Below are 26,677 nucleotides of genomic sequence, written 5' to 3' on the forward strand. Positions count from 1 at the left end.
TGCTCCCTCCACTTTCAGCCTACATGGTTGCTTCCTTAGCCACGCAAACACTTCCTGAGGACGCTACATGTAATAAATCGCAGCTTATAGGTTTAATGTCATGATGCTGCTCAATTCCAGTCTGCGAGGGCACCCGGTTCCATGGTGTAATGGTTAGCACTCTGGACTTTGAATCCAGCGATCCGAGTTCGAGTCTCGGTGGAACCTGAATCTGTGTTTCGCGATCGTTTCTAGAAATGTGTACGAGCTGGTAGTTGGAATTGTATATATAGAATTGTAGCTAGGATCATGTAATGCAAATTGTTAATAGCAGTCCACACGTGAATGGGGAACGCTCCAAATGCTTATGCTTTTGCTACTAGGATTAATAACGGAACGTAAGGGGTTCAACTGCGAGAAGACGACCTCAGCTGAGGGTCCCAGTATCTCTCCGTTTTGGGTGCTGCATGCGCGTGCATTTAACAAACGTGCATGCGATGTACTAGTTCTTGGGAAACGAATAGAATCGTTATACGTGTCAGTCTTTAGGTATAGATATAAGTAATCGAACACGGCTTAATCCTATTTCGTAGATTGTTTCCACAAGACGCACTTGCCAGTATCATTGGCAGGTGGCCCGACATGCAGCTTGTCCTGTTGCATGGCTTACTTTCAGAGACTCGCTAGTTTATCGTAATTTTTGGTTGTCGCGAAAGTGAAAAGTAGTGCCCGTCCGGGATTTGAACCCGGGACCTCCTGCACCCAAAGCAGGAATCATGCCCCTAGACCAACAGGCCGCACAAGGAAGCAGGTGTGCACCCTGCCACCTACTGATATCTTGCCGCACTTGCTAGTTGCAGCATCCAATATGGACCATATTCTCAAAGAGGTTTCTTAATCCGACACCAACAACATGAGCTGTGCTGAGGACCAGTGTATGTGAAGGCTGAAAGAGCTGTTTGAGTTGTGTGACAGTATGTCGATCGTGTGAAGTGCAAATGTTATCGTGTCACGCACCATCCGCCCACTACGTAGCGTTGTGTGACAGCACGCACTTTTCGACAGTACTCTGTGTCCATAGCTATTTCATAGCTAGGCTGCTTCCAGCACAAAGCATCCAGCATACGAAAGTGGCTGTTCCGCGATTTTGATTACCTGACCCTTAGACATCATTTCATGTACGAATACTGGCAAGAATTCTCGCTACATTCCAAGTTGCTCCCTCCACTTTCAGCCTACTTGGTTGCTTCCTTAGCCACGCAAACACTTCCTGAGGACGCTACATGTAATAAATCGCAGCTTATAGGTTTAATGTCATGATGCTGCTCAATTCCAGTCTGCGAGGGCACCCGGTTCCATGGTGTAATGGTTAGCACTCTGGACTTTGAATCCAGCGATCCGAGTTCGAGTCTCGGTGGAACCAGAATCTGTGTTTCGCGATCGTTTCTAGAAATGTGTACGAGCTGGTAGTTGGAATTGTATATCCAGAATTTTAGCTAGGATCATATAATGCAAATTGTTAATAGCTGTCCACACGTGAATGGGGAACGCTCCAAATGCTTATGCTTTTGCTACTAGGATTAATAACGGAACGTAAGGGGTTCAACTGCGAGAAGACGACCTCAGCTGAGGGTCCCAGTATCTGTCCGTTTTGGGTGCTGCATGCGCGTGCATTTAACAAACGTGCATGCGATGTACTAGTTCTTGGGAAACGAATAGAATCGTTATACGTGTCAGTCTTTAGGTATAGATATAAGTAATCGAACACGGCTTAATCCTGCTTCGTAGATTGCTTTCCACAAGACGCACTTGCCAGTATCATTGGCCGGTGGCCCGACATTCAGTTTGTCCTGTTGCATGGCTTCCTTTCAGAGACTCGCTAGTTTATCGTAATGCTTGGTTGTCGCGAAAGTGAAAAGTAGGGCCTGTCCGGGATTTGAACCCAGGAGCTCCTGCACCCAAAGCAGGAATCATACCCCTAGACCAACAGGCCGCACAACGAAGCAGGTGTGCATCCCGCCACCTACTGATATCTTGCCGCACTTGCTAGTTGCAGCATCCAATATGGTCCATATTCTCAAAGAGGTTTCTTAATCCGACACCAACAACATGAGCTGTGCTGAGGATCAGTGTATGTGAAGGCTGAAAGAGCTGCTTGAGTTGTGTGACAGTATGTCGATCGTGTGAAGTGCAAATGTTATCGTGTCACGCACCATCCGCCCACTACGTAGCGTTGTGTGACAGCACGCACTTTTCGACAGTACTCTGTGTCCATAGCTATTTCATAGCTAGGCTGCTTCCAGCACAAAGCATCCACCATACGAAAGTGGCTGTTCCGCGATTTTGATTACCTGACCCTTAGACAACATTTCATGTACGAATACTGGCAAGAATTCTCGCTACATTCCAAGTTGCTCCCTCCACTTTCAGCCTACTTGGTTGCTTCCTTAGCCACGCAAACACTTCCTGAGGACGCTACATGTAATAAATCGCAGCTTATAGGTTTAATGTCATGATGCTGCTCAATTCCAGTCTGCGAGGGCACCCGGTTCCATGGTGTAATGGTTAGCACTCTGGACTTTGAATCCAGCGATCCGAGTTCGAGTCTCGGTGGAACCAGAATCTGTGTTTCGCGATCGTTTCTAGAAATGTGTACGAGCTGGTAGTTGGAATTGTATATCCAGAATTTTAGCTAGGATCATGTAATGCAAATTGTTAATAGCAGTCCACACGTGAATGGGGAACGCTCCAAATGCTTATGCTTTTGCTACTAGGATTAATAACGGAACGTAAGGGGTTCAACTGCGAGAAGACGACCTCAGCTGAGGGTCACAGTATCTCTCCGTTTTGGGTGCTGCATGCGCGTGCATTTAACAAACGTGCATGCGATGTACTAGTTCTTGGGAAACGAATAGAATCGTTATACGTGTCAGTCTTTAGGTATAGATATAAGTAATCGAAGACGGCTTAATCCTGCTTCGTAGATTGCTTTCCACAAGACGCACTTGCCAGTATCATTGGCCGGTGGCCCGACATTCAGTTTGTCCTGTTGCATGGCTTCCTTTCAGAGACTCGCTAGTTTATCGTAATGCTTGGTTGTCGCGAAAGTGAAAAGAAGGGCCTGTCCGGGATTTGAACCCAGGAGCTCCTGCCCCCAAAGCAGGAATCATACCCCTAGACCAACAGGCCGTACAACGAAGCAGGTGTGCACCCCGCCACCTACTGATATCTTGCCGCACTTGCTAGTTGCAGCATCCAATATGGTCCATATTCTCAAAGAGGTTTCTTAATCCGACACCAACAACATGAGCTGTGCTCAGGACCAGTGTATGTGAAGGCTGAAAGAGCTGCTTGAGTTGTGTGACAGTATGTCGATCGTGTGAAGTGCAAATGTTATCGTGTCACGCACCATCCGCCCACTACGTAGCGTTGTGTGACAGCACGCACTTTTCGACAGTACTCTGTGTCCATAGCTATTTCATAGCTAGGCTGCTTCCAGCACAAAGCATCCACCATACGAAAGTGGCTGTTCCGCGATTTTGATTACCTGACCCTTAGACATCATTTCATGTACGAATACTGGCAAGAATTCTCGCTACATTCCAAGTTGCTCCCTCCACTTTCAGCCTACTTGGTTGCTTCCTTAGCCACGCAAACACTTCCTGAGGACGCTACATGTAATAAATCGCAGCTTATAGGTTTAATGTCATGATGCTGCTCAATTCCAGTCTGCGAGGGCACCCGGTTCCATGGTGTAATGGTTAGCACTCTGGACTTTGAATCCAGCGATCCGAGTTCGAGTCTCGGTGGAACCTGAATCTGTGTTTCGCGATCGTTTCTAGAAATGTGTACGAGCTGGTAGTTGGAATTGTATATCCAGAATTTTAGCTAGGATCATGTAATGCAAATTGTTAATAGCAGTCCACACGTGAATGGGGAACGCTCCAAATGCTTATGCTTTTGCTACTAGGATTAATAACGGAACGTAAGGGGTTCAACTGCGAGAAGACGACCTCAGCTGAGGGTCACAGTATCTCTCCGTTTTGGGTGCTGCATGCGCGTGCATTTAACAAACGTGCATGCGATGTACTAGTTCTTGGGAAACGAATAGAATCGTTATACGTGTCAGTCTTTAGGTATAGATATAAGTAATCGAAGACGGCTTAATCCTATTTCGTAGATTGTTTCCACAAGACGCACTTGCCAGTATCATTGGCAGGTGGCCCGACATGCAGCTTGTCCTGTTGCATGGCTTACTTTCAGAGACTCGCTAGTTTATCGTAATTTTTGGTTGTCGCGAAAGTGAAAAGTAGTGCCCGTCCGGGATTTGAACCCGGGACCTCCTGCACCCAAAGCAGGAATCATGCCCCTAGACCAACAGGCCGCACAAGGAAGCAGGTGTGCACCCTGCCACCTACTGATATCTTGCCGCACTTGCTAGTTGCAGCATCCAATATGGACCATATTCTCAAAGAGGTTTCTTAATCCGACACCAACAACATGAGCTGTGCTGAGGACCAGTGTATGTGAAGGCTGAAAGAGCTGCTTGAGTTGTGTGACAGTATGTCGATCGTGTGAAGTGCAAATGTTATCGTGTCACGCACCATCCGCCCACTACGTAGCGTTGTGTGACAGCACGCACTTTTCGACAGTACTCTGTGTCCATAGCTATTTCATAGCTAGGCTGCTTCCAGCACAAAGCATCCAGCATACGAAAGTGGCTGTTCCGCGATTTTGATTACCTGACCCTTAGACATCATTTCATGTACGAATACTGGCAAGAATTCTCGCTACATTCCAAGTTGCTCCCTCCACTTTCAGCCTACTTGGTTGCTTCCTTAGCCACGCAAACACTTCCTGAGGACGCTACATGTAATAAATCGCAGCTTATAGGTTTAATGTCATGATGCTGCTCAATTCCAGTCTGCGAGGGCACCCGGTTCCATGGTGTAATGGTTAGCACTCTGGACTTTGAATCCAGCGATCCGAGTTCGAGTCTCGGTGGAACCAGAATCTGTGTTTCGCGATCGTTTCTAGAAATGTGTACGAGCTGGTAGTTGGAATTGTATATCCAGAATTTTAGCTAGGATCATATAATGCAAATTGTTAATAGCTGTCCACACGTGAATGGGGAACGCTCCAAATGCTTATGCTTTTGCTACTAGGATTAATAACGGAACGTAAGGGGTTCAACTGCGAGAAGACGACCTCAGCTGAGGGTCCCAGTATCTGTCCGTTTTGGGTGCTGCATGCGCGTGCATTTAACAAACGTGCATGCGATGTACTAGTTCTTGGGAAACGAATAGAATCGTTATACGTGTCAGTCTTTAGGTATAGATATAAGTAATCGAACACGGCTTAATCCTGCTTCGTAGATTGCTTTCCACAAGACGCACTTGCCAGTATCATTGGCCGGTGGCCCGACATTCAGTTTGTCCTGTTGCATGGCTTCCTTTCAGAGACTCGCTAGTTTATCGTAATGCTTGGTTGTCGCGAAAGTGAAAAGTAGGGCCTGTCCGGGATTTGAACCCAGGAGCTCCTGCACCCAAAGCAGGAATCATACCCCTAGACCAACAGGCCGCACAACGAAGCAGGTGTGCATCCCGCCACCTACTGATATCTTGCCGCACTTGCTAGTTGCAGCATCCAATATGGTCCATATTCTCAAAGAGGTTTCTTAATCCGACACCAACAACATGAGCTGTGCTGAGGATCAGTGTATGTGAAGGCTGAAAGAGCTGCTTGAGTTGTGTGACAGTATGTCGATCGTGTGAAGTGCAAATGTTATCGTGTCACGCACCATCCGCCCACTACGTAGCGTTGTGTGACAGCACGCACTTTTCGACAGTACTCTGTGTCCATAGCTATTTCATAGCTAGGCTGCTTCCAGCACAAAGCATCCACCATACGAAAGTGGCTGTTCCGCGATTTTGATTACCTGACCCTTAGACATCATTTCATGTACGAATACTGGCAAGAATTCTCGCTACATTCCAAGTTGCTCCCTCCACTTTCAGCCTACTTGGTTGCTTCCTTAGCCACGCAAACACTTCCTGAGGACGCTACATGTAATAAATCGCAGCTTATAGGTTTAATGTCATGATGCTGCTCAATTCCAGTCTGCGAGGGCACCCGGTTCCATGGTGTAATGGTTAGCACTCTGGACTTTGAATCCAGCGATCCGAGTTCGAGTCTCGGTGGAACCTGAATCTGTGTTTCGCGATCGTTTCTAGAAATGTGTACGAGCTGGTAGTTGGAATTGTATATCCAGAATTTTAGCTAGGATCATGTAATGCAAATTGTTAATAGCAGTCCACACGTGAATGGGGAACGCTCCAAATGCTTATGCTTTTGCTACTAGGATTAATAACGGAACGTAAGGGGTTCAACTGCGAGAAGACGACCTCAGCTGAGGGTCACAGTATCTCTCCGTTTTGGGTGCTGCATGCGCGTGCATTTAACAAACGTGCATGCGATGTACTAGTTCTTGGGAAACGAATAGAATCGTTATACGTGTCAGTCTTTAGGTATAGATATAAGTAATCGAACACGGCTTAATCCTGCTTCGTAGATTGCTTTCCACAAGACGCACTTGCCAGTATCATTGGCCGGTGGCCCGACATTCAGTTTGTCCTGTTGCATGGCTTCCTTTCAGAGACTCGCTAGTTTATCGTAATGCTTGGTTGTCGCGAAAGTGAAAAGTAGGGCCTGTCCGGGATTTGAACCCAGGAGCTCCTGCACCCAAAGCAGGAATCATACCCCTAGACCAACAGGCCGCACAACGAAGCAGGTGTGCATCCCGCCACCTACTGATATCTTGCCGCACTTGCTAGTTGCAGCATCCAATATGGTCCATATTCTCAAAGAGGTTTCTTAATCCGACACCAACAACATGAGCTGTGCTGAGGATCAGTGTATGTGAAGGCTGAAAGAGCTGCTTGAGTTGTGTGACAGTATGTCGATCGTGTGAAGTGCAAATGTTATCGTGTCACGCACCATCCGCCCACTACGTAGCGTTGTGTGACAGCACGCACTTTTCGACAGTACTCTGTGTCCTTAGCTATTTCATAGCTAGGCTGCTTCCAGCACAAAGCATCAACCATACGAAAGTGGCTGTTCCGCGATTTTGATTACCTGACCCTTAGACATCATTTCATGTACGAATACTGGCAAGAATTCTCGCTACATTCCAAGTTGCTCCCTCCACTTTCAGCCTACTTGGTTGCTTCCTTAGCCACGCAAACACTTCCTGAGGACGCTACATGTAATAAATCGCAGCTTATAAATTTAATGTCATGATGCTGCTCAATTCCAGTCCGCGAGGTCACCCGTTTCCATGGTGTAATGGTTAGCACTCTAGACTTTGAATCCAGCGATCCGAGTTCGAGTCTCGGTGGAACCTGAATCTGTGTTTCGCGATCGTTTCTAGAAATGTGTACGAGCTGGTAGTTGGAATTGTATATCCAGAATTTTAGCTAGGATCATGTAATGCAAATTGTTAATAGCAGTCCACACGTGAATGGGGAACGCTCCAAATGCTTATGCTTTTGCTACTAGGATTAATAACGGAACGTAAGGGGTTCAACTGCGAGAAGACGACCTCAGCTGAGGGTCCCAGTATCTGTCCGTTTTGGGTGCTGCATGCGCGTGCATTTAACAAACGTGCATGCGATGTACTAGTTCTTGGGAAACGAATAGAATCGTTATACGTGTCAGTCTTTAGGTATAGATATAAGTAATCGAAGACGGCTTAATCCTATTTCGTAGATTGTTTCCACAAGACGCACTTGCCAGTATCATTGGCAGGTGGCCCGACATGCAGCTTGTCCTGTTGCATGGCTTACTTTCAGAGACTCGCTAGTTTATCGTAATTTTTGGTTGTCGCGAAAGTGAAAAGTAGTGCCCGTCCGGGATTTGAACCCGGGACCTCCTGCACCCAAAGCAGGAATCATGCCCCTAGACCAACAGGCCGCACAAGGAAGCAGGTGTGCACCCTGCCACCTACTGATATCTTGCCGCACTTGCTAGTTGCAGCATCCAATATGGACCATATTCTCAAAGAGGTTTCTTAATCCGACACCAACAACATGAGCTGTGCTGAGGACCAGTGTATGTGAAGGCTGAAAGAGCTGCTTGAGTTGTGTGACAGTATGTCGATCGTGTGAAGTGCAAATGTTATCGTGTCACGCACCATCCGCCCACTACGTAGCGTTGTGTGACAGCACGCACTTTTCGACAGTACTCTGTGTCCATAGCTATTTCATAGCTAGGCTGCTTCCAGCACAAAGCATCCAGCATACGAAAGTGGCTGTTCCGCGATTTTGATTACCTGACCCTTAGACATCATTTCATGTACGAATACTGGCAAGAATTCTCGCTACATTCCAAGTTGCTCCCTCCACTTTCAGCCTACTTGGTTGCTTCCTTAGCCACGCAAACACTTCCTGAGGACGCTACATGTAATAAATCGCAGCTTATAGGTTTAATGTCATGATGCTGCTCAATTCCAGTCTGCGAGGGCACCCGGTTCCATGGTGTAATGGTTAGCACTCTGGACTTTGAATCCAGCGATCCGAGTTCGAGTCTCGGTGGAACCAGAATCTGTGTTTCGCGATCGTTTCTAGAAATGTGTACGAGCTGGTAGTTGGAATTGTATATCCAGAATTTTAGCTAGGATCATATAATGCAAATTGTTAATAGCTGTCCACACGTGAATGGGGAACGCTCCAAATGCTTATGCTTTTGCTACTAGGATTAATAACGGAACGTAAGGGGTTCAACTGCGAGAAGACGACCTCAGCTGAGGGTCCCAGTATCTGTCCGTTTTGGGTGCTGCATGCGCGTGCATTTAACAAACGTGCATGCGATGTACTAGTTCTTGGGAAACGAATAGAATCGTTATACGTGTCAGTCTTTAGGTATAGATATAAGTAATCGAACACGGCTTAATCCTGCTTCGTAGATTGCTTTCCACAAGACGCACTTGCCAGTATCATTGGCCGGTGGCCCGACATTCAGTTTGTCCTGTTGCATGGCTTCCTTTCAGAGACTCGCTAGTTTATCGTAATGCTTGGTTGTCGCGAAAGTGAAAAGTAGGGCCTGTCCGGGATTTGAACCCAGGAGCTCCTGCACCCAAAGCAGGAATCATACCCCTAGACCAACAGGCCGCACAACGAAGCAGGTGTGCATCCCGCCACCTACTGATATCTTGCCGCACTTGCTAGTTGCAGCATCCAATATGGTCCATATTCTCAAAGAGGTTTCTTAATCCGACACCAACAACATGAGCTGTGCTGAGGATCAGTGTATGTGAAGGCTGAAAGAGCTGCTTGAGTTGTGTGACAGTATGTCGATCGTGTGAAGTGCAAATGTTATCGTGTCACGCACCATCCGCCCACTACGTAGCGTTGTGTGACAGCACGCACTTTTCGACAGTACTCTGTGTCCATAGCTATTTCATAGCTAGGCTGCTTCCAGCACAAAGCATCCACCATACGAAAGTGGCTGTTCCGCGATTTTGATTACCTGACCCTTAGACATCATTTCATGTACGAATACTGGCAAGAATTCTCGCTACATTCCAAGTTGCTCCCTCCACTTTCAGCCTACTTGGTTGCTTCCTTAGCCACGCAAACACTTCCTGAGGACGCTACATGTAATAAATCGCAGCTTATAGGTTTAATGTCATGATGCTGCTCAATTCCAGTCTGCGAGGGCACCCGGTTCCATGGTGTAATGGTTAGCACTCTGGACTTTGAATCCAGCGATCCGAGTTCGAGTCTCGGTGGAACCTGAATCTGTGTTTCGCGATCGTTTCTAGAAATGTGTACGAGCTGGTAGTTGGAATTGTATATCCAGAATTTTAGCTAGGATCATGTAATGCAAATTGTTAATAGCAGTCCACACGTGAATGGGGAACGCTCCAAATGCTTATGCTTTTGCTACTAGGATTAATAACGGAACGTAAGGGGTTCAACTGCGAGAAGACGACCTCAGCTGAGGGTCACAGTATCTCTCCGTTTTGGGTGCTGCATGCGCGTGCATTTAACAAACGTGCATGCGATGTACTAGTTCTTGGGAAACGAATAGAATCGTTATACGTGTCAGTCTTTAGGTATAGATATAAGTAATCGAACACGGCTTAATCCTGCTTCGTAGATTGCTTTCCACAAGACGCACTTGCCAGTATCATTGGCCGGTGGCCCGACATTCAGTTTGTCCTGTTGCATGGCTTCCTTTCAGAGACTCGCTAGTTTATCGTAATGCTTGGTTGTCGCGAAAGTGAAAAGTAGGGCCTGTCCGGGATTTGAACCCAGGAGCTCCTGCACCCAAAGCAGGAATCATACCCCTAGACCAACAGGCCGCACAACGAAGCAGGTGTGCATCCCGCCACCTACTGATATCTTGCCGCACTTGCTAGTTGCAGCATCCAATATGGTCCATATTCTCAAAGAGGTTTCTTAATCCGACACCAACAACATGAGCTGTGCTGAGGATCAGTGTATGTGAAGGCTGAAAGAGCTGCTTGAGTTGTGTGACAGTATGTCGATCGTGTGAAGTGCAAATGTTATCGTGTCACGCACCATCCGCCCACTACGTAGCGTTGTGTGACAGCACGCACTTTTCGACAGTACTCTGTGTCCTTAGCTATTTCATAGCTAGGCTGCTTCCAGCACAAAGCATCAACCATACGAAAGTGGCTGTTCCGCGATTTTGATTACCTGACCCTTAGACATCATTTCATGTACGAATACTGGCAAGAATTCTCGCTACATTCCAAGTTGCTCCCTCCACTTTCAGCCTACTTGGTTGCTTCCTTAGCCACGCAAACACTTCCTGAGGACGCTACATGTAATAAATCGCAGCTTATAAATTTAATGTCATGATGCTGCTCAATTCCAGTCCGCGAGGTCACCCGTTTCCATGGTGTAATGGTTAGCACTCTAGACTTTGAATCCAGCGATCCGAGTTCGAGTCTCGGTGGAACCTGAATCTGTGTTTCGCGATCGTTTCTAGAAATGTGTACGAGCTGGTAGTTGGAATTGTATATCCAGAATTTTAGCTAGGATCATGTAATGCAAATTGTTAATAGCAGTCCACACGTGAATGGGGAACGCTCCAAATGCTTATGCTTTTGCTACTAGGATTAATAACGGAACGTAAGGGGTTCAACTGCGAGAAGACGACCTCAGCTGAGGGTCCCAGTATCTGTCCGTTTTGGGTGCTGCATGCGCGTGCATTTAACAAACGTGCATGCGATGTACTAGTTCTTGGGAAACGAATAGAATCGTTATACGTGTCAGTCTTTAGGTATAGATATAAGTAATCGAAGACGGCTTAATCCTATTTCGTAGATTGTTTCCACAAGACGCACTTGCCAGTATCATTGGCAGGTGGCCCGACATGCAGCTTGTCCTGTTGCATGGCTTACTTTCAGAGACTCGCTAGTTTATCGTAATTTTTGGTTGTCGCGAAAGTGAAAAGTAGTGCCCGTCCGGGATTTGAACCCGGGACCTCCTGCACCCAAAGCAGGAATCATGCCCCTAGACCAACAGGCCGCACAAGGAAGCAGGTGTGCACCCTGCCACCTACTGATATCTTGCCGCACTTGCTAGTTGCAGCATCCAATATGGACCATATTCTCAAAGAGGTTTCTTAATCCGACACCAACAACATGAGCTGTGCTGAGGACCAGTGTATGTGAAGGCTGAAAGAGCTGCTTGAGTTGTGTGACAGTATGTCGATCGTGTGAAGTGCAAATGTTATCGTGTCACGCACCATCCGCCCACTACGTAGCGTTGTGTGACAGCACGCACTTTTCGACAGTACTCTGTGTCCATAGCTATTTCATAGCTAGGCTGCTTCAAGCACAAAGCATCCACCATACGAAAGTGGCTGTTCCGCGATTTTGATTACCTGACCCTTAGACATCATTTCATGTACGAATACTGGCAAGAATTCTCGCTACATTCCAAGTTGCTCCCTCCACTTTCAGCCTACTTGGTTGCTTCCTTAGCCACGCAAACACTTCCTGAGGACGCTACATGTAATAAATCGCAGCTTATAGGTTTAATGTCATGAAGCTGCTCAATTCCAGTCTGCGAGGGCACCCGGTTCCATGGTGTAATGGTTAGCACTCTGGACTTTGAATCCAGCGATCCGAGTTCGAGTCTCGGTGGAACCATAATCTGTGTTTCGCGATCGTTTCTAGAAATGTGTACGAGCTGGTAGTTGGAATTGTATATCCAGAATTTTAGCTAGGATCATGTAATGCAAATTGTTAATAGCAGTCCACACGTGAATGGGGAACGCTCCAAATGCTTATGCTTTTGCTACTAGGATTAATAACGGAACGTAAGGGGTTCAACTGCGAGAAGACGACCTCAGCTGAGGGTCCCAGTATCTGTCCGTTTTGGGTGCTGCATGCGCGTGCATTTAACAAACGTGCATGCGATGTACTAGTTCTTGGGAAACGAATAGAATCGTTATACGTGTCAGTCTTTAGGTATAGATATAAGTAATCGAACACGGCTTAATCCTGCTTCGTAGATTGCTTTCCACAAGACGCACTTGCCAGTATCATTGGCCGGTGGCCCGACATTCAGTTTGTCCTGTTGCATGGCTTCCTTTCAGAGACTCGCTAGTTTATCGTAATGCTTGGTTGTCGCGAAAGTGAAAAGAAGGGCCTGTCCGGGATTTGAACCCAGGAGCTCCTGCCCCCAAAGCAGGAATCATACCCCTAGACCAACAGGCCGTACAACGAAGCAGGTGTGCACCCCGCCACCTACTGATATCTTGCCGCACTTGCTAGTTGCAGCATCCAATATGGACCATATTCTCAAAGAGGTTTCTTAATCCGACACCAACAACATGAGCTGTGCTGATGACCAGTGTATGTGAAGGCTGAAAGAGCTGCTTGAGTTGTGTGACAGTATGTCGATCGTGTGAAGTGCAAATGTTATCGTGTCACGCACCATCCGCCCACTACGTAGCGTTGTGTGACAGCACGCACTTTTCGACAGTACTCTGTGTCCATAGCTATTTCATAGCTAGGCTGCTTCCAGCACAAAGCATCCACCATACGAAAGTGGCTGTTCCGCGATTTTGATTACCTGACCCTTAGACATCATTTCATGTACGAATACTGGCAAGAATTCTCGCTACATTCCAAGTTGCTCCCTCCACTTTCAGCCTACTTGGTTGCTTCCTTAGCCACGCAAACACTTCCTGAGGACGCTACATGTAATAAATCGCAGCTTATAGGTTTAATGTCATGATGCTGCTCAATTCCAGTCTGCGAGGGCACCCGGTTCCATGGTGTAATGGTTAGCACTCTGGACTTTGAATCCAGCGATCCGAGTTCGAGTCTCGGTGGAACCTGAATCTGTGTTTCGCGATCGTTTCTAGAAATGTGTACGAGCTGGTAGTTGGAATTGTATATCCAGAATTTTAGCTAGGATCATGTAATGCAAATTGTTAATAGCAGTCCACACGTGAATGGGGAACGCTCCAAATGCTTATGCTTTTGCTACTAGGATTAATAACGGAACGTAAGGGGTTCAACTGCGAGAAGACGACCTCAGCTGAGGGTCCCAGTATCTGTCCGTTTTGGGTGCTGCATGCGCGTGCATTTAACAAACGTGCATGCGATGTACTAGTTCTTGGGAAACGAATAGAATCGTTATACGTGTCAGTCTTTAGGTATAGATATAAGTAATCGAACACGGCTTAATCCTGCTTCGTAGATTGCTTTCCACAAGACGCACTTGCCAGTATCATTGGCCGGTGGCCCGACATTCAGTTTGTCCTGTTGCATGGCTTCCTTTCAGAGACTCGCTAGTTTATCGTAATGCTTGGTTGTCGCGAAAGTGAAAAGTAGGGCCTGTCCGGGATTTGAACCCAGGAGCTCCTGCACCCAAAGCAGGAATCATACCCCTAGACCAACAGGCCGCACAACGAAGCCGGTGTGCATCCCGCCACCTACTGATATCTTGCCGCACTTGCTAGTTGCAGCATCCAATATGGTCCATATTCTCAAAGAGGTTTCTTAATCCGACACCAACAACATGAGCTGTGCTGAGGATCAGTGTATGTGAAGGCTGAAAGAGCTGCTTGAGTTGTGTGACAGTATGTCGATCGTGTGAAGTGCAAATGTTATCGTGTCACGCACCATCCGCCCACTACGTAGCGTTGTGTGACAGCACGCACTTTTCGACAGTACTCTGTGTCCTTAGCTATTTCATAGCTAGGCTGCTTCCAGCACAAAGCATCAACCATACGAAAGTGGCTGTTCCGCGATTTTGATTACCTGACCCTTAGACATCATTTCATGTACGAATACTGGCAAGAATTCTCGCTACATTCCAAGTTGCTCCCTCCACTTTCAGCCTACTTGGTTGCTTCCTTAGCCACGCAAACACTTCCTGAGGACGCTACATGTAATAAATCGCAGCTTATAGGTTTAATGTCATGATGCTGCTCAATTCCAGTCCGCGAGGTCACCCGTTTCCATGGTGTAATGGTTAGCACTCTAGTCTTTGAATCCAGCGATCCGAGTTCGAGTCTCGGTGGAACCTGAATCTGTGTTTCGCGATCGTTTCTAGAAATGTGTACGAGCTGGTAGTTGGAATTGTATATCCAGAATTTTAGCTAGGATCATGTAATGCAAATTGTTAATAGCAGTCCACACGTGAATGGGGAACGCTCCAAATGCTTATGCTTTTGCTACTAGGATTAATAACGGAACGTAAGGGGTTCAACTGCGAGAAGACGACCTCAGCTGAGGGTCCCAGTATCTCTCCGTTTTGGGTGCTGCATTCGCGTGCATTTAACAAACGTGCATGCGATGTACTAGTTCTTGGGAAACGAATAGAATCGTTATACGTGTCAGTCTTTAGGTATAGATATAAGTAATCGAACACGGCTTAATCCTGCTTCGTAGATTGCTTTCCACAAGACGCACTTGCCAGTATCATTGGCCGGTGGCCCGACATTCAGTTTGTCCTGTTGCATGGCTTCCTTTCAGAGACTCGCTAGTTTATCGTAATGCTTGGTTGTCGCGAAAGTGAAAAGTAGGGCCTGTCCGGGATTTGAACCCAGGAGCTCCTGCACCCAAAGCAGGAATCATACCCCTAGACCAACAGGCAGCACAACGAAGCAGGTGTGCATCCCGCCACCTACTGATATCTTGCCGCACTTGCTAGTTGCAGCATCCAATATGGTCCATATTCTCAAAGAGGTTTCTTAATCCGACACCAACAACATGAGCTGTGCTGAGGATCAGTGTATGTGAAGGCTGAAAGAGCTGCTTGAGTTGTGTGACAGTATGTCGATCGTGTGAAGTGCAAATGTTATCGTGTCACGCACCATCCGCCCACTACGTAGCGTTGTGTGACAGCACGCACTTTTCGACAGTACTCTGTGTCCATAGCTATTTCATAGCTAGGCTGCTTCCAGCACAAAGCATCCACCATACGAAACTGGCTGTTCCGCGATTTTGATTACCTGACCCTTAGACATCATTTCATGTACGAATACTGGCAAGAATTCTCGCTACATTCCAGTTGCTCCCTCCACTTTCAGCCTACTTGGTTGCTTCCTTAGCCACGCAAACACTTCCTGAGGACGCTACATGTAATAAATCGCAGCTTATAGGTTTAATGTCATGATGCTGCTCAATTCCAGTCCGTGAGGGCACCCGGTTCCATGGTGTAATGGTTAGCACTCTGGACTTTGAATCCAGCCATCCGAGTTCGAGTCTCGGTGGAACCTGAATCTGTGTTTCGCGATCGATTCTAGAAACGTGTACGAGCTGGTAGTTGGAATTGTATATCCAGAATTTTAGCTAGGATCATGTAATGCAAATTGTTAATAGCAGTCCACACGTGAATGGAGAACGCTCCAAATGCTTATGCTTTTGCTACTAGGATTGATAACGGAACGTAAGGGGTTCAACTGCGAGAAGACGACCTCAGCTGAGGGTCCCAGTATCTGTCCGTTTTGGGTGCTGCATGCGCGTGCATTTAACAAACGTGCATGCGATGTACTAGTTCTTGGGAAACGAATAAAATCGTTATACGTGTCAGTCTTTAGGTATAGATATAAGTAAACGAACACGGCTTAATCCTGCTTCGTAGATTCCTTTCCACAAGACGCACTTGCCAGTATCATTGACCGGTGGCCCGACATGTAGTTTGTCGTGTTGCATGGCTTACTTTCAGAGACTCGCTAGTTTATCGTAATGCTTGGTTGTCGCGAAAGTGAAAAGTAGGGCCTGTCCGGGATTTGAACCCGGGACCTCCTGCACCCAAAGCAGGAATCATACCCCTAGACCAACAGGCCGCACAACGAAGCAGGTGTGCACCCCGCCACCTACTGATATCTTGCCGCACTTGCTAGTAGCAGCATCCAATATGGTCCACATTCTCAAAGAGGTTTCTTAATCCGACACCAACAACATGAGCTGTGCTCAGGACCAGTGTATGTGAAGGCTGAAAGAGCTGCTTGAGTTGTGTGACAGTATGTCGATCGTGTGAAGTGCAAATGTTATCGTGTCACGCACCATCCGCCCACTACGTAGCGTTGTGTGACAGCACGCACTTTTCGACAGTACTCTGTGTCCTTAGCTATTTCATAGCTAGGCTGCTTCCAGCACAAAGCATCAACCATACGAAAGTGGCTGTTCCGCGATTTTGATTACCTGACCCTTAGACATCATTTCATGTACGAATACTGGCAAGAATTCTCGCTACATTCCAAGTTGCTCCCTCCACTTTCAGCCTACTTGGTTGCTTCCTTAGCCACGCAAACACTTCCTGAGGACGCTACATGTAATAAATCGCAGCTTATAGGTTTAATGTCATGATGCTGCTCAATTCCAGTCCGCGAGGTCACCCGTTTCCATGGTGTAATGGTTAGCACTCTAGACTTTGAATCCAGCGATCCGAGTTCGAGTCTCGGTGGAACCTGAATCTGTGTTTCGCGATCGTTTCTAGAAATGTGTACGAGCTGGTAGTTGGAATTGTATATCCAGAATTTTAGCTAGGATCATGTAATGCAAATTGTTAATAGCAGTCCACACGTGAATGGGGAACGCTCCAAATGCTTATGCTTTTGCTACTAGGATTAATAACGGAACGTAAGGGGTTCAACTGCGAGAAGACGACCTCAGCTGAGGGTTCCAGTATCTGTCCGTTTTGGGTGCTGCATGCGCGTGCATTTAACAAACGTGCATGCGATGTACTAGTTCTTGGGAAACGAATAGAATCGTTATACGTGTCAGTCTTTAGGTATAGATATAAGTAATCGAACACGGCTTAATCCTGCTTCGTAGATTGCTTTCCACAAGACGCACTTGCCAGTATCATTGGCCGGTGGCCCGACATTCAGTTTGTCCTGTTGCATGGCTTCCTTTCAGAGACTCGCTAGTTTATCGTATTGCTTGGTTGTCGCGAAAGTGAAAAGAAGGGCCTGTCCGGGATTTGAACCCGGCACCTCCTGCACCCAAAGCACGAATCATACCCCTAGACCAACAGGCCGCACAACGAAGCAGGTGTGCACCCCGCCACCTACTGATATCTTGCCGCACTTGCTAGTTGCAGCATCCAATATGGTCCATATTCTCAAAGAGGTTTCTTAATCCGACACCAACAACATGAGCTGTGCTGAGGACCAGTGTATGTGAAGGCTGAAAGAGCTGCTTGAGTTGTGTGACAGTATGTCGATCGTGTGAAGTGCAAATGTTATCGTGTCACGCACCATCCGCCCACTACGTAGCGTTGTGTGACAGCACGCACTTTTCGACAGTACTCTGTGTCCATAGCTATTTCATAGCTAGGCTGCTTCCAGCACAAAGCATCCACCATACGAAAGTGGCTGTTCCGCGATTTTGATTACCTGACCCTTAGACATCATTTCATGTACGAATACTGGCAAGAATTCTCGCTTCATTCCAAGTTGCTCCCTCCACTTTCAGCCTACTTGGTTGCTTCCTTAGCCACGCAAACACTTCCTGAGGACGCTACATGTAATAAATCGCAGCTTATAGGTTTAATGTCATGATGCTGCTTAATTCCAGTCCGTGAGGGCACCCGGTTCCATGGTGTAATGGTTAGCACTCTGGACTTTGAATCCAGCGATCCGAATTCGAGTCTCGGTGGAACCTGAATCTGTGTTTCGCGATCGATTCTAGAAATGTGTACGAGCTGGTAGTTGGAATTGTATATCCAGAATTTTAGCTAGGATCATGTAATGCAAATTGTTAATAGCAGTCCACACGTGAATGGGGAACGCTCCAAATGCTTATGCTTTTGCTACTAGGATTAATAACGGAACGTAAGGGGTTCAACTGCGAGAAGACGACCTCAGCTGAGGGTCCCAGTATCTCTCCGTTTTGGGTGCTGCATGCGCGTGCATTTAACAAACGTGCATGCGATGTACTAGTTCTTGGGAAACGAATAGAATCGTTATACGTGTCAGTCTTTAGGTATAGATATAAGTAAACGAACACGGCTTAATCCTGCTTCGTAGATTGCTTTCCACAAGACGCACTTGCCAGTATCATTGACCGGTGGCCCGACATGTAGTTTGTCGTGTTGCATGGCTTACTTTCAGAGACTCGCTAGTTTATCGTAATGCATGGTTGTCGCGAAAGTGAAAAGAAGGGCCTGTCCGGGATTTGAACCCGGGACCTCCTGCACCCAAAGCTGGAATCATACCCCTAGACCAACAGGCCGCACAACGAAGCAGGTGTGCACCCCGCCACCTACTGATATCTTGCCGCACTTGCTAGTAGCATCATCCAATATAGTCAACATTCTCAAAGAGGTTTCTTAATCCGACACCAACAACATGAGCTGTGCTGAGGACCAGTGTATGTGAAGGCTGAAAGAGCTGCTTGAGTTGTGTGACAGTATGTCGATCGTGTGAAGTGCAAATGTTATCGTGTCACGCACCATCCGCCCACTACGTAGCGTTGTGTGACAGCACGCACTTTTCGACAGTACTCTGTGTCCTTAGCTATTTCATAGCTAGGCTGCTTCCAGCACAAAGCATCAACCATACGAAAGTGGCTGTTCCGCGATTTTGATTACCTGACCCTTAGACATCATTTCATGTACGAATACTGGCAAGAATTCTCGCTACATTCCAAGTTGCTCCCTCCACTTTCAGCCTACTTGGTTGCTTCCTTAGCCACGCAAACACTTCCTGAGGACGCTACATGTAATAAATCGCAGCTTATAGGTTTAATGTCATGATGCTGCTCAATTCCAGTCTGCGAGGGCACCCGGTTCCATGGTGTAATGGTTAGCACTCTGGACTTTGAATCCAGCGATCCGAGTTCGAGTCTCGGTGGAACCTGAATCTGTGTTTCGCGATCGTTTCTAGAAATGTGTACGAGCTGGTAGTTGGAATTGTATATCCAGAATTTTAGCTAGGATCATGTAATGCAAATTGTTAATAGCAGTCCACACGTGAATGGGGAACGCTCCAAATGCTTATGCTTTTGCTACTAGGATTAATAACGGAACGTAAGGGGTTCAACTGCGAGAAGACGACCTCAGCTGAGGGTTCCAGTATCTGTCCGTTTTGGGTGCTGCATGCGCGTGCATTTAACAAACGTGCATGCGATGTACTAGTTCTTGGGAAACGAATAGAATCGTTATACGTGTCAGTCTTTAGGTATAGATATAAGTAATCGAACACGGCTTAATCCTGCTTCGTAGATTGCTTTCCACAAGACGCACTTGCCAGTATCATTGGCCGGTGGCCCGACATTCAGTTTGTCCTGTTGCATGGCTTCCTTTCAGAGACTCGCTAGTTTATCGTAATGCTTGGTTGTCGCGAAAGTGAAAAGAAGGGCCTGTCCGGGATTTGAACCCGGCACCTCCTGCACCCAAAGCAGGAATCATACCCCTAGACCAACAGGCCGCACAACGAAGCAGGTGTACACCCCGCCACCTACTGATATCTTGCCGCACTTGCTAGTTGCAGCATCCAATATGGTCCATATTCTCAAAGAGGTTTCTTAATCCGACACCAACAACATGAGCTGTGCTGAGGACCAGTGTATGTGAAGGCTGAAAGAGCTGCTTGAGTTGTGTGACAGTATGTCGATCGTGTGAAGTGCAAATGTTATCGTGTCACGCACCATCCGCCCACTACGTAGCGTTGTGTGACAGCACGCACTTTTCGACAGTACTCTGTGTCCATAGCTATTTCATAGCTAGGCTGCTTCCAGCACAAAGCATCCACCATACGAAACTGGCTGTTCCGCGATTTTGATTACCTTACCCTTAGACATCATTTCATGTACGAATACTGGCAAGAATTCTCGCTTCATTCCAAGTTGCTCCCTCCACTTTCAGCCTACTTGGTTGCTTCCTTAGCCACGCAAACACTTCCTGAGGACGCTACATGTAATAAATCGCAGCTTATAGGTTTAATGTCATGATGCTGCTTAATTCCAGTCCGTGAGGGCACCCGGTTTCATGGTGTAATGGTTAGCACTCTGGACTTTGAATCCAGCGATCCGAGTTCGAGTCTCGGTGGAACCTGAATCTGTGTTTCGCGATCGATTCTAGAAATGTGTACGAGCTGGTAGTTGGAATTGTATATCCAGAATTTTAGCAAGGATCATGTAATGCAAATTGTTAATAGCTGTCCACACGTGAATGGGGAACGCTCCAAATGCTTATGCTTTTGCTACTAGGATTAATAACGGAACGTAAGGGGTTCAACTGCGAGAAGACGACCTCAGCTGAGGGTCCCAGTATCTCTCCGTTTTGGGTGCTGCATGCGCGTGCATTTAACAAACGTGCATGCGATGTACTAGTTCTTGGGAAACGAATAGAATCGTTATACGTGTCAGTCTTTAGGTATAGATATAAGTAAACGAAGACGGCTTAATCCTGCTTCGTAGATTGCTTTCCACAAGACGCACTTGCCAGTATCATTGACCGGTGGCACGACATGTAGTTTGTCGTGTTGCATGGCTTACTTTCAGAGACTCGCTAGTTTATCGTAATGCATGGTTATCGCGAAAGTGAAAAGTAGGGCCTGTCCGGGATTTGACCCCGGGACCTCCTGCACCCAAAGCTGGAATCATACCCCTAGACCAACAGGCCGCACAACGAAGCAGGTGTGCACCCTGCCACCTACTGATATCCTGCCGCACTTGCTAGTAGCAGCATCCAATATGGTCCACATTCTTAAAGAGGTTTCTTAATCCGACACCAACAACATGAGCTGTGCTGAGGACCAGTGTATGTGAAGGCTGAAAGAGCTGCTTGAGTTGTGTGACAGTATGTCGATCGTGTGAAGTGCAAATGTTATCGTGTCACGCACCATCCGCCCACTACGTAGCGTTGTGTGACAGCACGCACTTTTCGACAGTACTCTGTGTCCTTAGCTATTTCATAGCTAGGCTGCTTCCAGCACAAAGCATCAACCATACGAAAGTGGCTGTTCCGCGATTTTGATTACCTGACCCTTAGACATCATTTCATGTACGAATACTGGTAAGAATTCTCGCTACATTCCAAGTTGCTCCCTCCACTTTCAGCCTACTTGGTTGCTTCCTTAGCCACGCAAACACTTCCTGAGGACGCTACATGTAATAAATCGCAGCTTATAGGTTTAATGTCATGATGCTGCTCAATTCCAGTCCGCGAGGTCACCCGTTTCCATGGTGTAATAGTTAGCACTCTAGACTTTGAATCCAGCGATCCGAGTTCGAGTCTCGGTGGAACCTGAATCTGTGTTTCGCGATCGTCTCTAGAAATGTGTACGAGCTGGTAGTTGGAATTGTATATCCAGAATTTTAGCTAGGATCATGTAATGCAAATTGTTAATAGCAGTCCACACGTGAATGGGGAACGCTCCAAATGCTTATGCTTTTGCTACTAGGATTAATAACGGAACGTAAGGGGTTCAACTGCGAGAAGACGACCTCAGCTGAGGGTCCCAGTATCTCTCCGTTTTGGGTGCTGCATGCACGTGCATTTAACAAACGTGCATGCGATGTACTAGTTCTTGGGAAACGAATAGAATCGTTATACGTGTCAGTCTTTAGGTATAGATATAAGTAATCGAACACGGCTTAATCCTGCTTCGTAGATTGCTTTCCACAAGACGCACTTGCCAGTATCATTGGCCGGTGGCCCGACATTCAGTTTGTCCTGTTGCATGGCTTCCTTTCAGAGACTCGCTAGTTTATCGTAATGCTTGGTTGTCGCGAAAGTGAAAAGAAGGGCCTGTCCGGGATTTGAACCCGGCACCTCCTGCACCCAAAGCAGGAATCATACCCCTAGACCAACAGGCCGCACAACGAAGCAGGTGTGCACCCCGCCACCTACTGATATCTTGCCGCACTTGCTAGTTGCAGCATCCAATATGGTCCATATTCTCAAAGAGGTTTCTTAATCCGACACCAACAACATGAGCTGTGCTGAGGACCAGTGTATGTGAAGGCTGAAAGAGCTGCTTGAGTTGTGTGACAGTATGTCGATCGTGTGAATTGCAAATGTTATCGTGTCACGCACCATCCGCCCACTACGTAGCGTTGTGTGACAGCACGCACTTTTCGACAGTACTCTGTGTCCATAGCTATTTCATAGCTAGGCTGCTTCCAGCACAAAGCATCAACCATACGAAAGTGGCTGTTCCGCGATTTTGATTACCTGACCCTTAGACATCATTTCATGTACGAATACTGGCAAGAATTCTCGCTACATTCCAAGTTGCTCCCTCCACTTTCAGCCTACTTGGTTGCTTCCTTAGCCACGCAAACACTTCCTGAGGACGCTACATGTAATAAATCGCAGCTTATAGGTTTAATGTCATGATGCTGCTCAATTCCAGTCCGCGAGGGCACCCGGTTCCATGGTGTAATGGTTAGCACTCTGGACTTTGAATCCAGCGATCCGAGTTCGAGTCTCGGTGGAACCTGAATCTGTGTTTCGCGATCGTTTCTAGAAATGTGTACGAGCTGGTAGTTGGAATTGTATATCCAGAATTTTAGCTAGGATCATGTAATGCAAATTGTTAATAGCAGTCCACACGTGAATGGGGAACGCTCCAAATGCTTATGCTTTTGCTACTAGGATTAATAACGGAACGTAAGGGGTTCAACTGCGAGAAGACGACCTCAGCTGAGGGTCCCAGTATCTCTCCGTTTTGGGTGCTGCATGCACGTGCATTTAACAAACGTGCATGCGATGTACTAGTTCTTGGGAAACGAATAGAATCGTTATACGTGTCAGTCTTTAGGTATAGATATAAGTAATCGAACACGGCTTAATCCTGCTTCGTAGATTGCTTTCCACAAGACGCACTTGCCAGTATCATTGGCCGGTGGCCCGACATTCAGTTTGTCCTGTTGCATGGCTTCCTTTCAGAGACTCGCTAGTTTATCGTAATGCTTGGTTGTCGCGAAAGTGAAAAGAAGGGCCTGTCCGGGATTTGAACCCGGGATCTCCTGCACCCAAAGCAGGAATCATACCCCTAGACCAACAGGCCGCACAACGAAGCAGGTGTGCACCCCGCCACCTACTGATATCTTGCCGCACTTGCTAGTTGCAGCATCCAATATGGTCCATATTCTCAAAGAGGTTTCTTAATCCGACACCAACAACATGAGCTGTGCTGAGGACCAGTGTATGTGAAGGCTGAAAGGGCTGCTTGAGTTGTGTGACAGTATGTCGATCGTGTGAAGTGCAAATGTTATCGTGTCACGCACCATCCGCCCACTACGTAGCGTTGTGTGACAGCACGCACTTTTCGACAGTACTCTGTGTCCATAGCTATTTCATAGCTAGGCTGCTTCCAGCACAAAGCATCAACCATACGAAAGTGGCTGTTCCGCGATTTTGATTACCTGACCCTTAGACATCATTTCATGTACGAATACTGGCAAGAATTCTCGCTACATTCCAAGTTGCTCCCTCCACTTTCAGCCTACTTGGTTGCTTCCTTAGCCACGCAAACACTTCCTGAGGACGCTACATGTAATAAATCGCAGCTTATAGGTTTAATGTCATGATGCTGCTCAATTCCAGTCCGCGAGGGCACCCGGTTCCATGGTGTAATGGTTAGCACTCTGGACTTTGAATCCAGCGATCCGAGTTCGAGTCTCGGTGGAACCTGAATCTGTGTTTCGCGATCGTTTCTAGAAATGTGTACGAGCTGGTAGTTGGAATTGTATATCCAGAATTTTAGCTAGGATCATGTAATGCAAATTGTTAATAGCAGTCCACACGTGAATGGGGAACGCTCCAAATGCTTATGCTTTTGCTACTAGGATTAATAACGGAACGTAAGGGGTTCAACTGCGAGAAGACGACCTCAGCTGAGGGTCCCAGTATCTCTCCGTTTTGGGTGCTGCATGCGCGTGCATTTAACAAACGTGCATGCGATGTACTAGTTCTTGGGAAACGAATAGAATCGTTATACGTGTCAGTCTTTAGGTATAGATATAAGTAAACGAACACGGCTTAATCCGGCTTCGTAGATTGCTTTCCACAAGACGCACTTGCCAGTATCATTGGCAGGTGGCCCGACATGCAGTTTGTCCTGTTGCATGGCTTACTTTCAGAGACTCGCTAGTTTATCGTAATGCTTGGTTGTCGCGAAAGTGAAAAGAAGGGCCTGTCCGCGATTTGAACCCGGCACCTCCTGCACCCAAAGCAGGAATCATACCCCTAGACCAACAGGCCGCACAACGAAGCAGGTGTGCACCCCGCCACCTACTGATATCTTGCCGCACTTGCTAGTTGCAGCATCCAATATGGTCCATATTCTCAAAGAGGTTTCTTAATCCGACACCAACAACATGAGCTGTGCTGAGGACCAGTGTATGTGAAGGCTGAAAGAGCTGCTTGAGTTGTGTGACAGTATGTCGATCGTGTGAATTGCAAATGTTATCGTGTCACGCACCATCCGCCCACTACGTTGCGTTGTGTGACAGCACGCACTTTTCGACAGTACTCTGTGTCCATAGCTATTTCATAGCTAGGCTGCTTCCAGCACAAAGCATCAACCATACGAAAGTGGCTGTTCCGCGATTTTGATTACCTGACCCTTAGACATCATTTCATGTACGAATACTGGCAAGAATTCTCGCTACATTCCAAGTTGCTCCCTCCACTTTCAGCCTACTTGTTTGCTTCCTTAGCCACGCAAACACTTCCTGAGGACGCTACATGTAATAAATCGCAGCTTATAGGTTTAATGTCATGATGCTGCTCAATTCCAGTCCGCGAGGGCACCCGGTTCCATGGTGTAATGGTTAGCACTCTGGACTTTGAATCCAGCGATCCGAGTTCGAGTCTCGGTGGAACCTGAATCTGTGTTTCGCGATCGTTTCTAGAAATGTGTACGAGCTGGTAGTTGGAATTGTATATCCAGAATTTTAGCTAGGATCATGTAATGCAAATTGTTAATAGCAGTCCACACGTGAATGGGGAACGCTCCAAATGCTTATGCTTTTGCTACTAGGATTAATAACGGAACGTAAGGGGTTCAACTGCGAGAAGACGACCTCAGCTGAGGGTCCCAGTATCTCTCCGTTTTGGGTGCTGCATGCGCGTGCATTTAACAAACGTGCATGCGATGTACTAGTTCTTGGGAAACGAATAGAATCGTTATACGTGTCAGTCTTTAGGTATAGATATAAGTAAACGAACACGGCTTAATCCGGCTTCGTAGATTGCTTTCCACAAGACGCACTTGCCAGTATCATTGGCAGGTGGCCCGACATGCAGTTTGTCCTGTTGCATGGCTTACTTTCAGAGACTCGCTAGTTTATCGTAATGCTTGGTTGTCGCGAAAGTGAAAAGAAGGGCCACAAAACTGAAGTTGTACTAAGGCACTTATGCAAATAACATGTACAGAAATATGTCAATGAATACTTAAAGAAAATGGTGTTTCTACACACACTAATTATTAAGCTCAACAAAAATATAATCACAGCCTACAATGCTTATTTCACAAACTACTAACTACATTTTTTTTGAGAATGCATAAAAAAAAACAAGGCAGCCATGCGCAAAAAGTTGCCAATAAAGTGAACTAAAAAGGGCCATCTTGCTTGCCGCGGTCACATTGCTAGGCGGGCAGCCAGGAACGGGCGGTCGTCATTGCATTGGACATCACCAGCCATCAATCGTTGGAGCACCCGGGGCCGCTGCACACAGTCAGAGACTGTTTCTGTTACCATAGGGGAATCGTGGAAAGATCACATCTACAAGTTAATGTCTTCTCACACCCGGCACACCCCAGCTGGGTGGTGGGTCCATGAATGACGAACCCAAATAGTTCGCAAAAAGGTTCCGATAATCCTGTCTGTTCGTTAAGACCAGAAACTCGTCGATCATATAGTACCATAAATCGAGGACGTCTTTGTCTCCATCGCAGTATATGTAGTGTATCGCCATTCCTCGTACCCAATTGACCGCATTCATCCGGGTCATAGGGAAATAGACAGCGTCGGGATGAAAGAGTTCTTGGGGTAAAATCGAAACGTAGGGGCGGCGGAGCAGGAAAGCCAGGATCTGGCGGATCAGTTTCCAGCACTCACGCGCGGGGCCACAGTTCAGTCTATGTTCGTCCGTGTCTAACGTCGTGCAACGGGGGCACACAGGGTCGTCAATTAGGTGAATGGCATGCAGCCGTTGTCGGGTTGGAAGTTTCTCGTTAACGA

At 47.0% G+C, this 26,677-nt stretch overlaps 36 non-coding genes across 36 annotated transcripts; 20 read left to right on the forward strand and 16 right to left on the reverse strand.

Moving 5' to 3' along the window:
• The first annotated feature begins 135 nt into the window (after nucleotides 1-135).
• Nucleotides 136-207, forward strand: Trnaq-uug (transfer RNA glutamine (anticodon UUG)). The gene has a single exon. It is a non-coding gene; the product is annotated as a tRNA-Gln (tRNA).
• A 496-nt stretch (nucleotides 208-703) lies between these two features.
• On the reverse strand, nucleotides 704-776 carry Trnap-ugg (transfer RNA proline (anticodon UGG)). Its single transcript has one exon. It is a non-coding gene; the product is annotated as a tRNA-Pro (tRNA).
• A 554-nt stretch (nucleotides 777-1,330) lies between these two features.
• Nucleotides 1,331-1,402, forward strand: Trnaq-uug (transfer RNA glutamine (anticodon UUG)). Its single transcript has one exon. It is a non-coding gene; the product is annotated as a tRNA-Gln (tRNA).
• Nucleotides 1,403-1,900: 498 nt separating this feature from the next.
• Nucleotides 1,901-1,972, reverse strand: Trnap-ugg (transfer RNA proline (anticodon UGG)). The gene has a single exon. It is a non-coding gene; the product is annotated as a tRNA-Pro (tRNA).
• Nucleotides 1,973-2,526: 554 nt separating this feature from the next.
• On the forward strand, nucleotides 2,527-2,598 carry Trnaq-uug (transfer RNA glutamine (anticodon UUG)). The gene has a single exon. It is a non-coding gene; the product is annotated as a tRNA-Gln (tRNA).
• A 1,124-nt stretch (nucleotides 2,599-3,722) lies between these two features.
• On the forward strand, nucleotides 3,723-3,794 carry Trnaq-uug (transfer RNA glutamine (anticodon UUG)). Its single transcript has one exon. It is a non-coding gene; the product is annotated as a tRNA-Gln (tRNA).
• A 496-nt stretch (nucleotides 3,795-4,290) lies between these two features.
• Nucleotides 4,291-4,363, reverse strand: Trnap-ugg (transfer RNA proline (anticodon UGG)). Its single transcript has one exon. It is a non-coding gene; the product is annotated as a tRNA-Pro (tRNA).
• Nucleotides 4,364-4,917: 554 nt separating this feature from the next.
• On the forward strand, nucleotides 4,918-4,989 carry Trnaq-uug (transfer RNA glutamine (anticodon UUG)). The gene has a single exon. It is a non-coding gene; the product is annotated as a tRNA-Gln (tRNA).
• Nucleotides 4,990-5,487: 498 nt separating this feature from the next.
• Trnap-ugg (transfer RNA proline (anticodon UGG)) lies at nucleotides 5,488-5,559 on the reverse strand. The gene has a single exon. It is a non-coding gene; the product is annotated as a tRNA-Pro (tRNA).
• Nucleotides 5,560-6,113: 554 nt separating this feature from the next.
• On the forward strand, nucleotides 6,114-6,185 carry Trnaq-uug (transfer RNA glutamine (anticodon UUG)). The gene has a single exon. It is a non-coding gene; the product is annotated as a tRNA-Gln (tRNA).
• Nucleotides 6,186-6,683: 498 nt separating this feature from the next.
• On the reverse strand, nucleotides 6,684-6,755 carry Trnap-ugg (transfer RNA proline (anticodon UGG)). The gene has a single exon. It is a non-coding gene; the product is annotated as a tRNA-Pro (tRNA).
• Nucleotides 6,756-7,309: 554 nt separating this feature from the next.
• Nucleotides 7,310-7,381, forward strand: Trnaq-uug (transfer RNA glutamine (anticodon UUG)). Its single transcript has one exon. It is a non-coding gene; the product is annotated as a tRNA-Gln (tRNA).
• Nucleotides 7,382-7,877: 496 nt separating this feature from the next.
• On the reverse strand, nucleotides 7,878-7,950 carry Trnap-ugg (transfer RNA proline (anticodon UGG)). The gene has a single exon. It is a non-coding gene; the product is annotated as a tRNA-Pro (tRNA).
• Nucleotides 7,951-8,504: 554 nt separating this feature from the next.
• Trnaq-uug (transfer RNA glutamine (anticodon UUG)) lies at nucleotides 8,505-8,576 on the forward strand. The gene has a single exon. It is a non-coding gene; the product is annotated as a tRNA-Gln (tRNA).
• A 498-nt stretch (nucleotides 8,577-9,074) lies between these two features.
• Nucleotides 9,075-9,146, reverse strand: Trnap-ugg (transfer RNA proline (anticodon UGG)). Its single transcript has one exon. It is a non-coding gene; the product is annotated as a tRNA-Pro (tRNA).
• Nucleotides 9,147-9,700: 554 nt separating this feature from the next.
• Trnaq-uug (transfer RNA glutamine (anticodon UUG)) lies at nucleotides 9,701-9,772 on the forward strand. The gene has a single exon. It is a non-coding gene; the product is annotated as a tRNA-Gln (tRNA).
• Nucleotides 9,773-10,270: 498 nt separating this feature from the next.
• On the reverse strand, nucleotides 10,271-10,342 carry Trnap-ugg (transfer RNA proline (anticodon UGG)). The gene has a single exon. It is a non-coding gene; the product is annotated as a tRNA-Pro (tRNA).
• A 554-nt stretch (nucleotides 10,343-10,896) lies between these two features.
• Trnaq-uug (transfer RNA glutamine (anticodon UUG)) lies at nucleotides 10,897-10,968 on the forward strand. The gene has a single exon. It is a non-coding gene; the product is annotated as a tRNA-Gln (tRNA).
• A 496-nt stretch (nucleotides 10,969-11,464) lies between these two features.
• Trnap-ugg (transfer RNA proline (anticodon UGG)) lies at nucleotides 11,465-11,537 on the reverse strand. The gene has a single exon. It is a non-coding gene; the product is annotated as a tRNA-Pro (tRNA).
• Nucleotides 11,538-12,091: 554 nt separating this feature from the next.
• Nucleotides 12,092-12,163, forward strand: Trnaq-uug (transfer RNA glutamine (anticodon UUG)). The gene has a single exon. It is a non-coding gene; the product is annotated as a tRNA-Gln (tRNA).
• Nucleotides 12,164-13,287: 1,124 nt separating this feature from the next.
• Nucleotides 13,288-13,359, forward strand: Trnaq-uug (transfer RNA glutamine (anticodon UUG)). The gene has a single exon. It is a non-coding gene; the product is annotated as a tRNA-Gln (tRNA).
• A 498-nt stretch (nucleotides 13,360-13,857) lies between these two features.
• Trnap-ugg (transfer RNA proline (anticodon UGG)) lies at nucleotides 13,858-13,929 on the reverse strand. The gene has a single exon. It is a non-coding gene; the product is annotated as a tRNA-Pro (tRNA).
• Nucleotides 13,930-15,678: 1,749 nt separating this feature from the next.
• Nucleotides 15,679-15,750, forward strand: Trnaq-uug (transfer RNA glutamine (anticodon UUG)). The gene has a single exon. It is a non-coding gene; the product is annotated as a tRNA-Gln (tRNA).
• A 498-nt stretch (nucleotides 15,751-16,248) lies between these two features.
• On the reverse strand, nucleotides 16,249-16,320 carry Trnap-ugg (transfer RNA proline (anticodon UGG)). The gene has a single exon. It is a non-coding gene; the product is annotated as a tRNA-Pro (tRNA).
• Nucleotides 16,321-16,874: 554 nt separating this feature from the next.
• Nucleotides 16,875-16,946, forward strand: Trnaq-uug (transfer RNA glutamine (anticodon UUG)). Its single transcript has one exon. It is a non-coding gene; the product is annotated as a tRNA-Gln (tRNA).
• Nucleotides 16,947-17,444: 498 nt separating this feature from the next.
• On the reverse strand, nucleotides 17,445-17,516 carry Trnap-ugg (transfer RNA proline (anticodon UGG)). Its single transcript has one exon. It is a non-coding gene; the product is annotated as a tRNA-Pro (tRNA).
• A 554-nt stretch (nucleotides 17,517-18,070) lies between these two features.
• On the forward strand, nucleotides 18,071-18,142 carry Trnaq-uug (transfer RNA glutamine (anticodon UUG)). Its single transcript has one exon. It is a non-coding gene; the product is annotated as a tRNA-Gln (tRNA).
• Nucleotides 18,143-18,640: 498 nt separating this feature from the next.
• Trnap-ugg (transfer RNA proline (anticodon UGG)) lies at nucleotides 18,641-18,712 on the reverse strand. Its single transcript has one exon. It is a non-coding gene; the product is annotated as a tRNA-Pro (tRNA).
• A 554-nt stretch (nucleotides 18,713-19,266) lies between these two features.
• Nucleotides 19,267-19,338, forward strand: Trnaq-uug (transfer RNA glutamine (anticodon UUG)). The gene has a single exon. It is a non-coding gene; the product is annotated as a tRNA-Gln (tRNA).
• A 498-nt stretch (nucleotides 19,339-19,836) lies between these two features.
• Nucleotides 19,837-19,908, reverse strand: Trnap-ugg (transfer RNA proline (anticodon UGG)). The gene has a single exon. It is a non-coding gene; the product is annotated as a tRNA-Pro (tRNA).
• Nucleotides 19,909-20,462: 554 nt separating this feature from the next.
• Nucleotides 20,463-20,534, forward strand: Trnaq-uug (transfer RNA glutamine (anticodon UUG)). Its single transcript has one exon. It is a non-coding gene; the product is annotated as a tRNA-Gln (tRNA).
• Nucleotides 20,535-22,228: 1,694 nt separating this feature from the next.
• Trnap-ugg (transfer RNA proline (anticodon UGG)) lies at nucleotides 22,229-22,300 on the reverse strand. Its single transcript has one exon. It is a non-coding gene; the product is annotated as a tRNA-Pro (tRNA).
• Nucleotides 22,301-22,854: 554 nt separating this feature from the next.
• On the forward strand, nucleotides 22,855-22,926 carry Trnaq-uug (transfer RNA glutamine (anticodon UUG)). Its single transcript has one exon. It is a non-coding gene; the product is annotated as a tRNA-Gln (tRNA).
• A 498-nt stretch (nucleotides 22,927-23,424) lies between these two features.
• Nucleotides 23,425-23,496, reverse strand: Trnap-ugg (transfer RNA proline (anticodon UGG)). Its single transcript has one exon. It is a non-coding gene; the product is annotated as a tRNA-Pro (tRNA).
• A 554-nt stretch (nucleotides 23,497-24,050) lies between these two features.
• Trnaq-uug (transfer RNA glutamine (anticodon UUG)) lies at nucleotides 24,051-24,122 on the forward strand. The gene has a single exon. It is a non-coding gene; the product is annotated as a tRNA-Gln (tRNA).
• A 1,124-nt stretch (nucleotides 24,123-25,246) lies between these two features.
• On the forward strand, nucleotides 25,247-25,318 carry Trnaq-uug (transfer RNA glutamine (anticodon UUG)). Its single transcript has one exon. It is a non-coding gene; the product is annotated as a tRNA-Gln (tRNA).
• Nucleotides 25,319-26,677: the final 1,359 nt, after the last annotated feature.

Source organism: Schistocerca gregaria, chromosome 2, assembly GCF_023897955.1.
Source record: "Schistocerca gregaria isolate iqSchGreg1 chromosome 2, iqSchGreg1.2, whole genome shotgun sequence".
In the NCBI taxonomy this organism is placed as follows: Eukaryota; Metazoa; Arthropoda; class Insecta; order Orthoptera; family Acrididae; genus Schistocerca; species Schistocerca gregaria.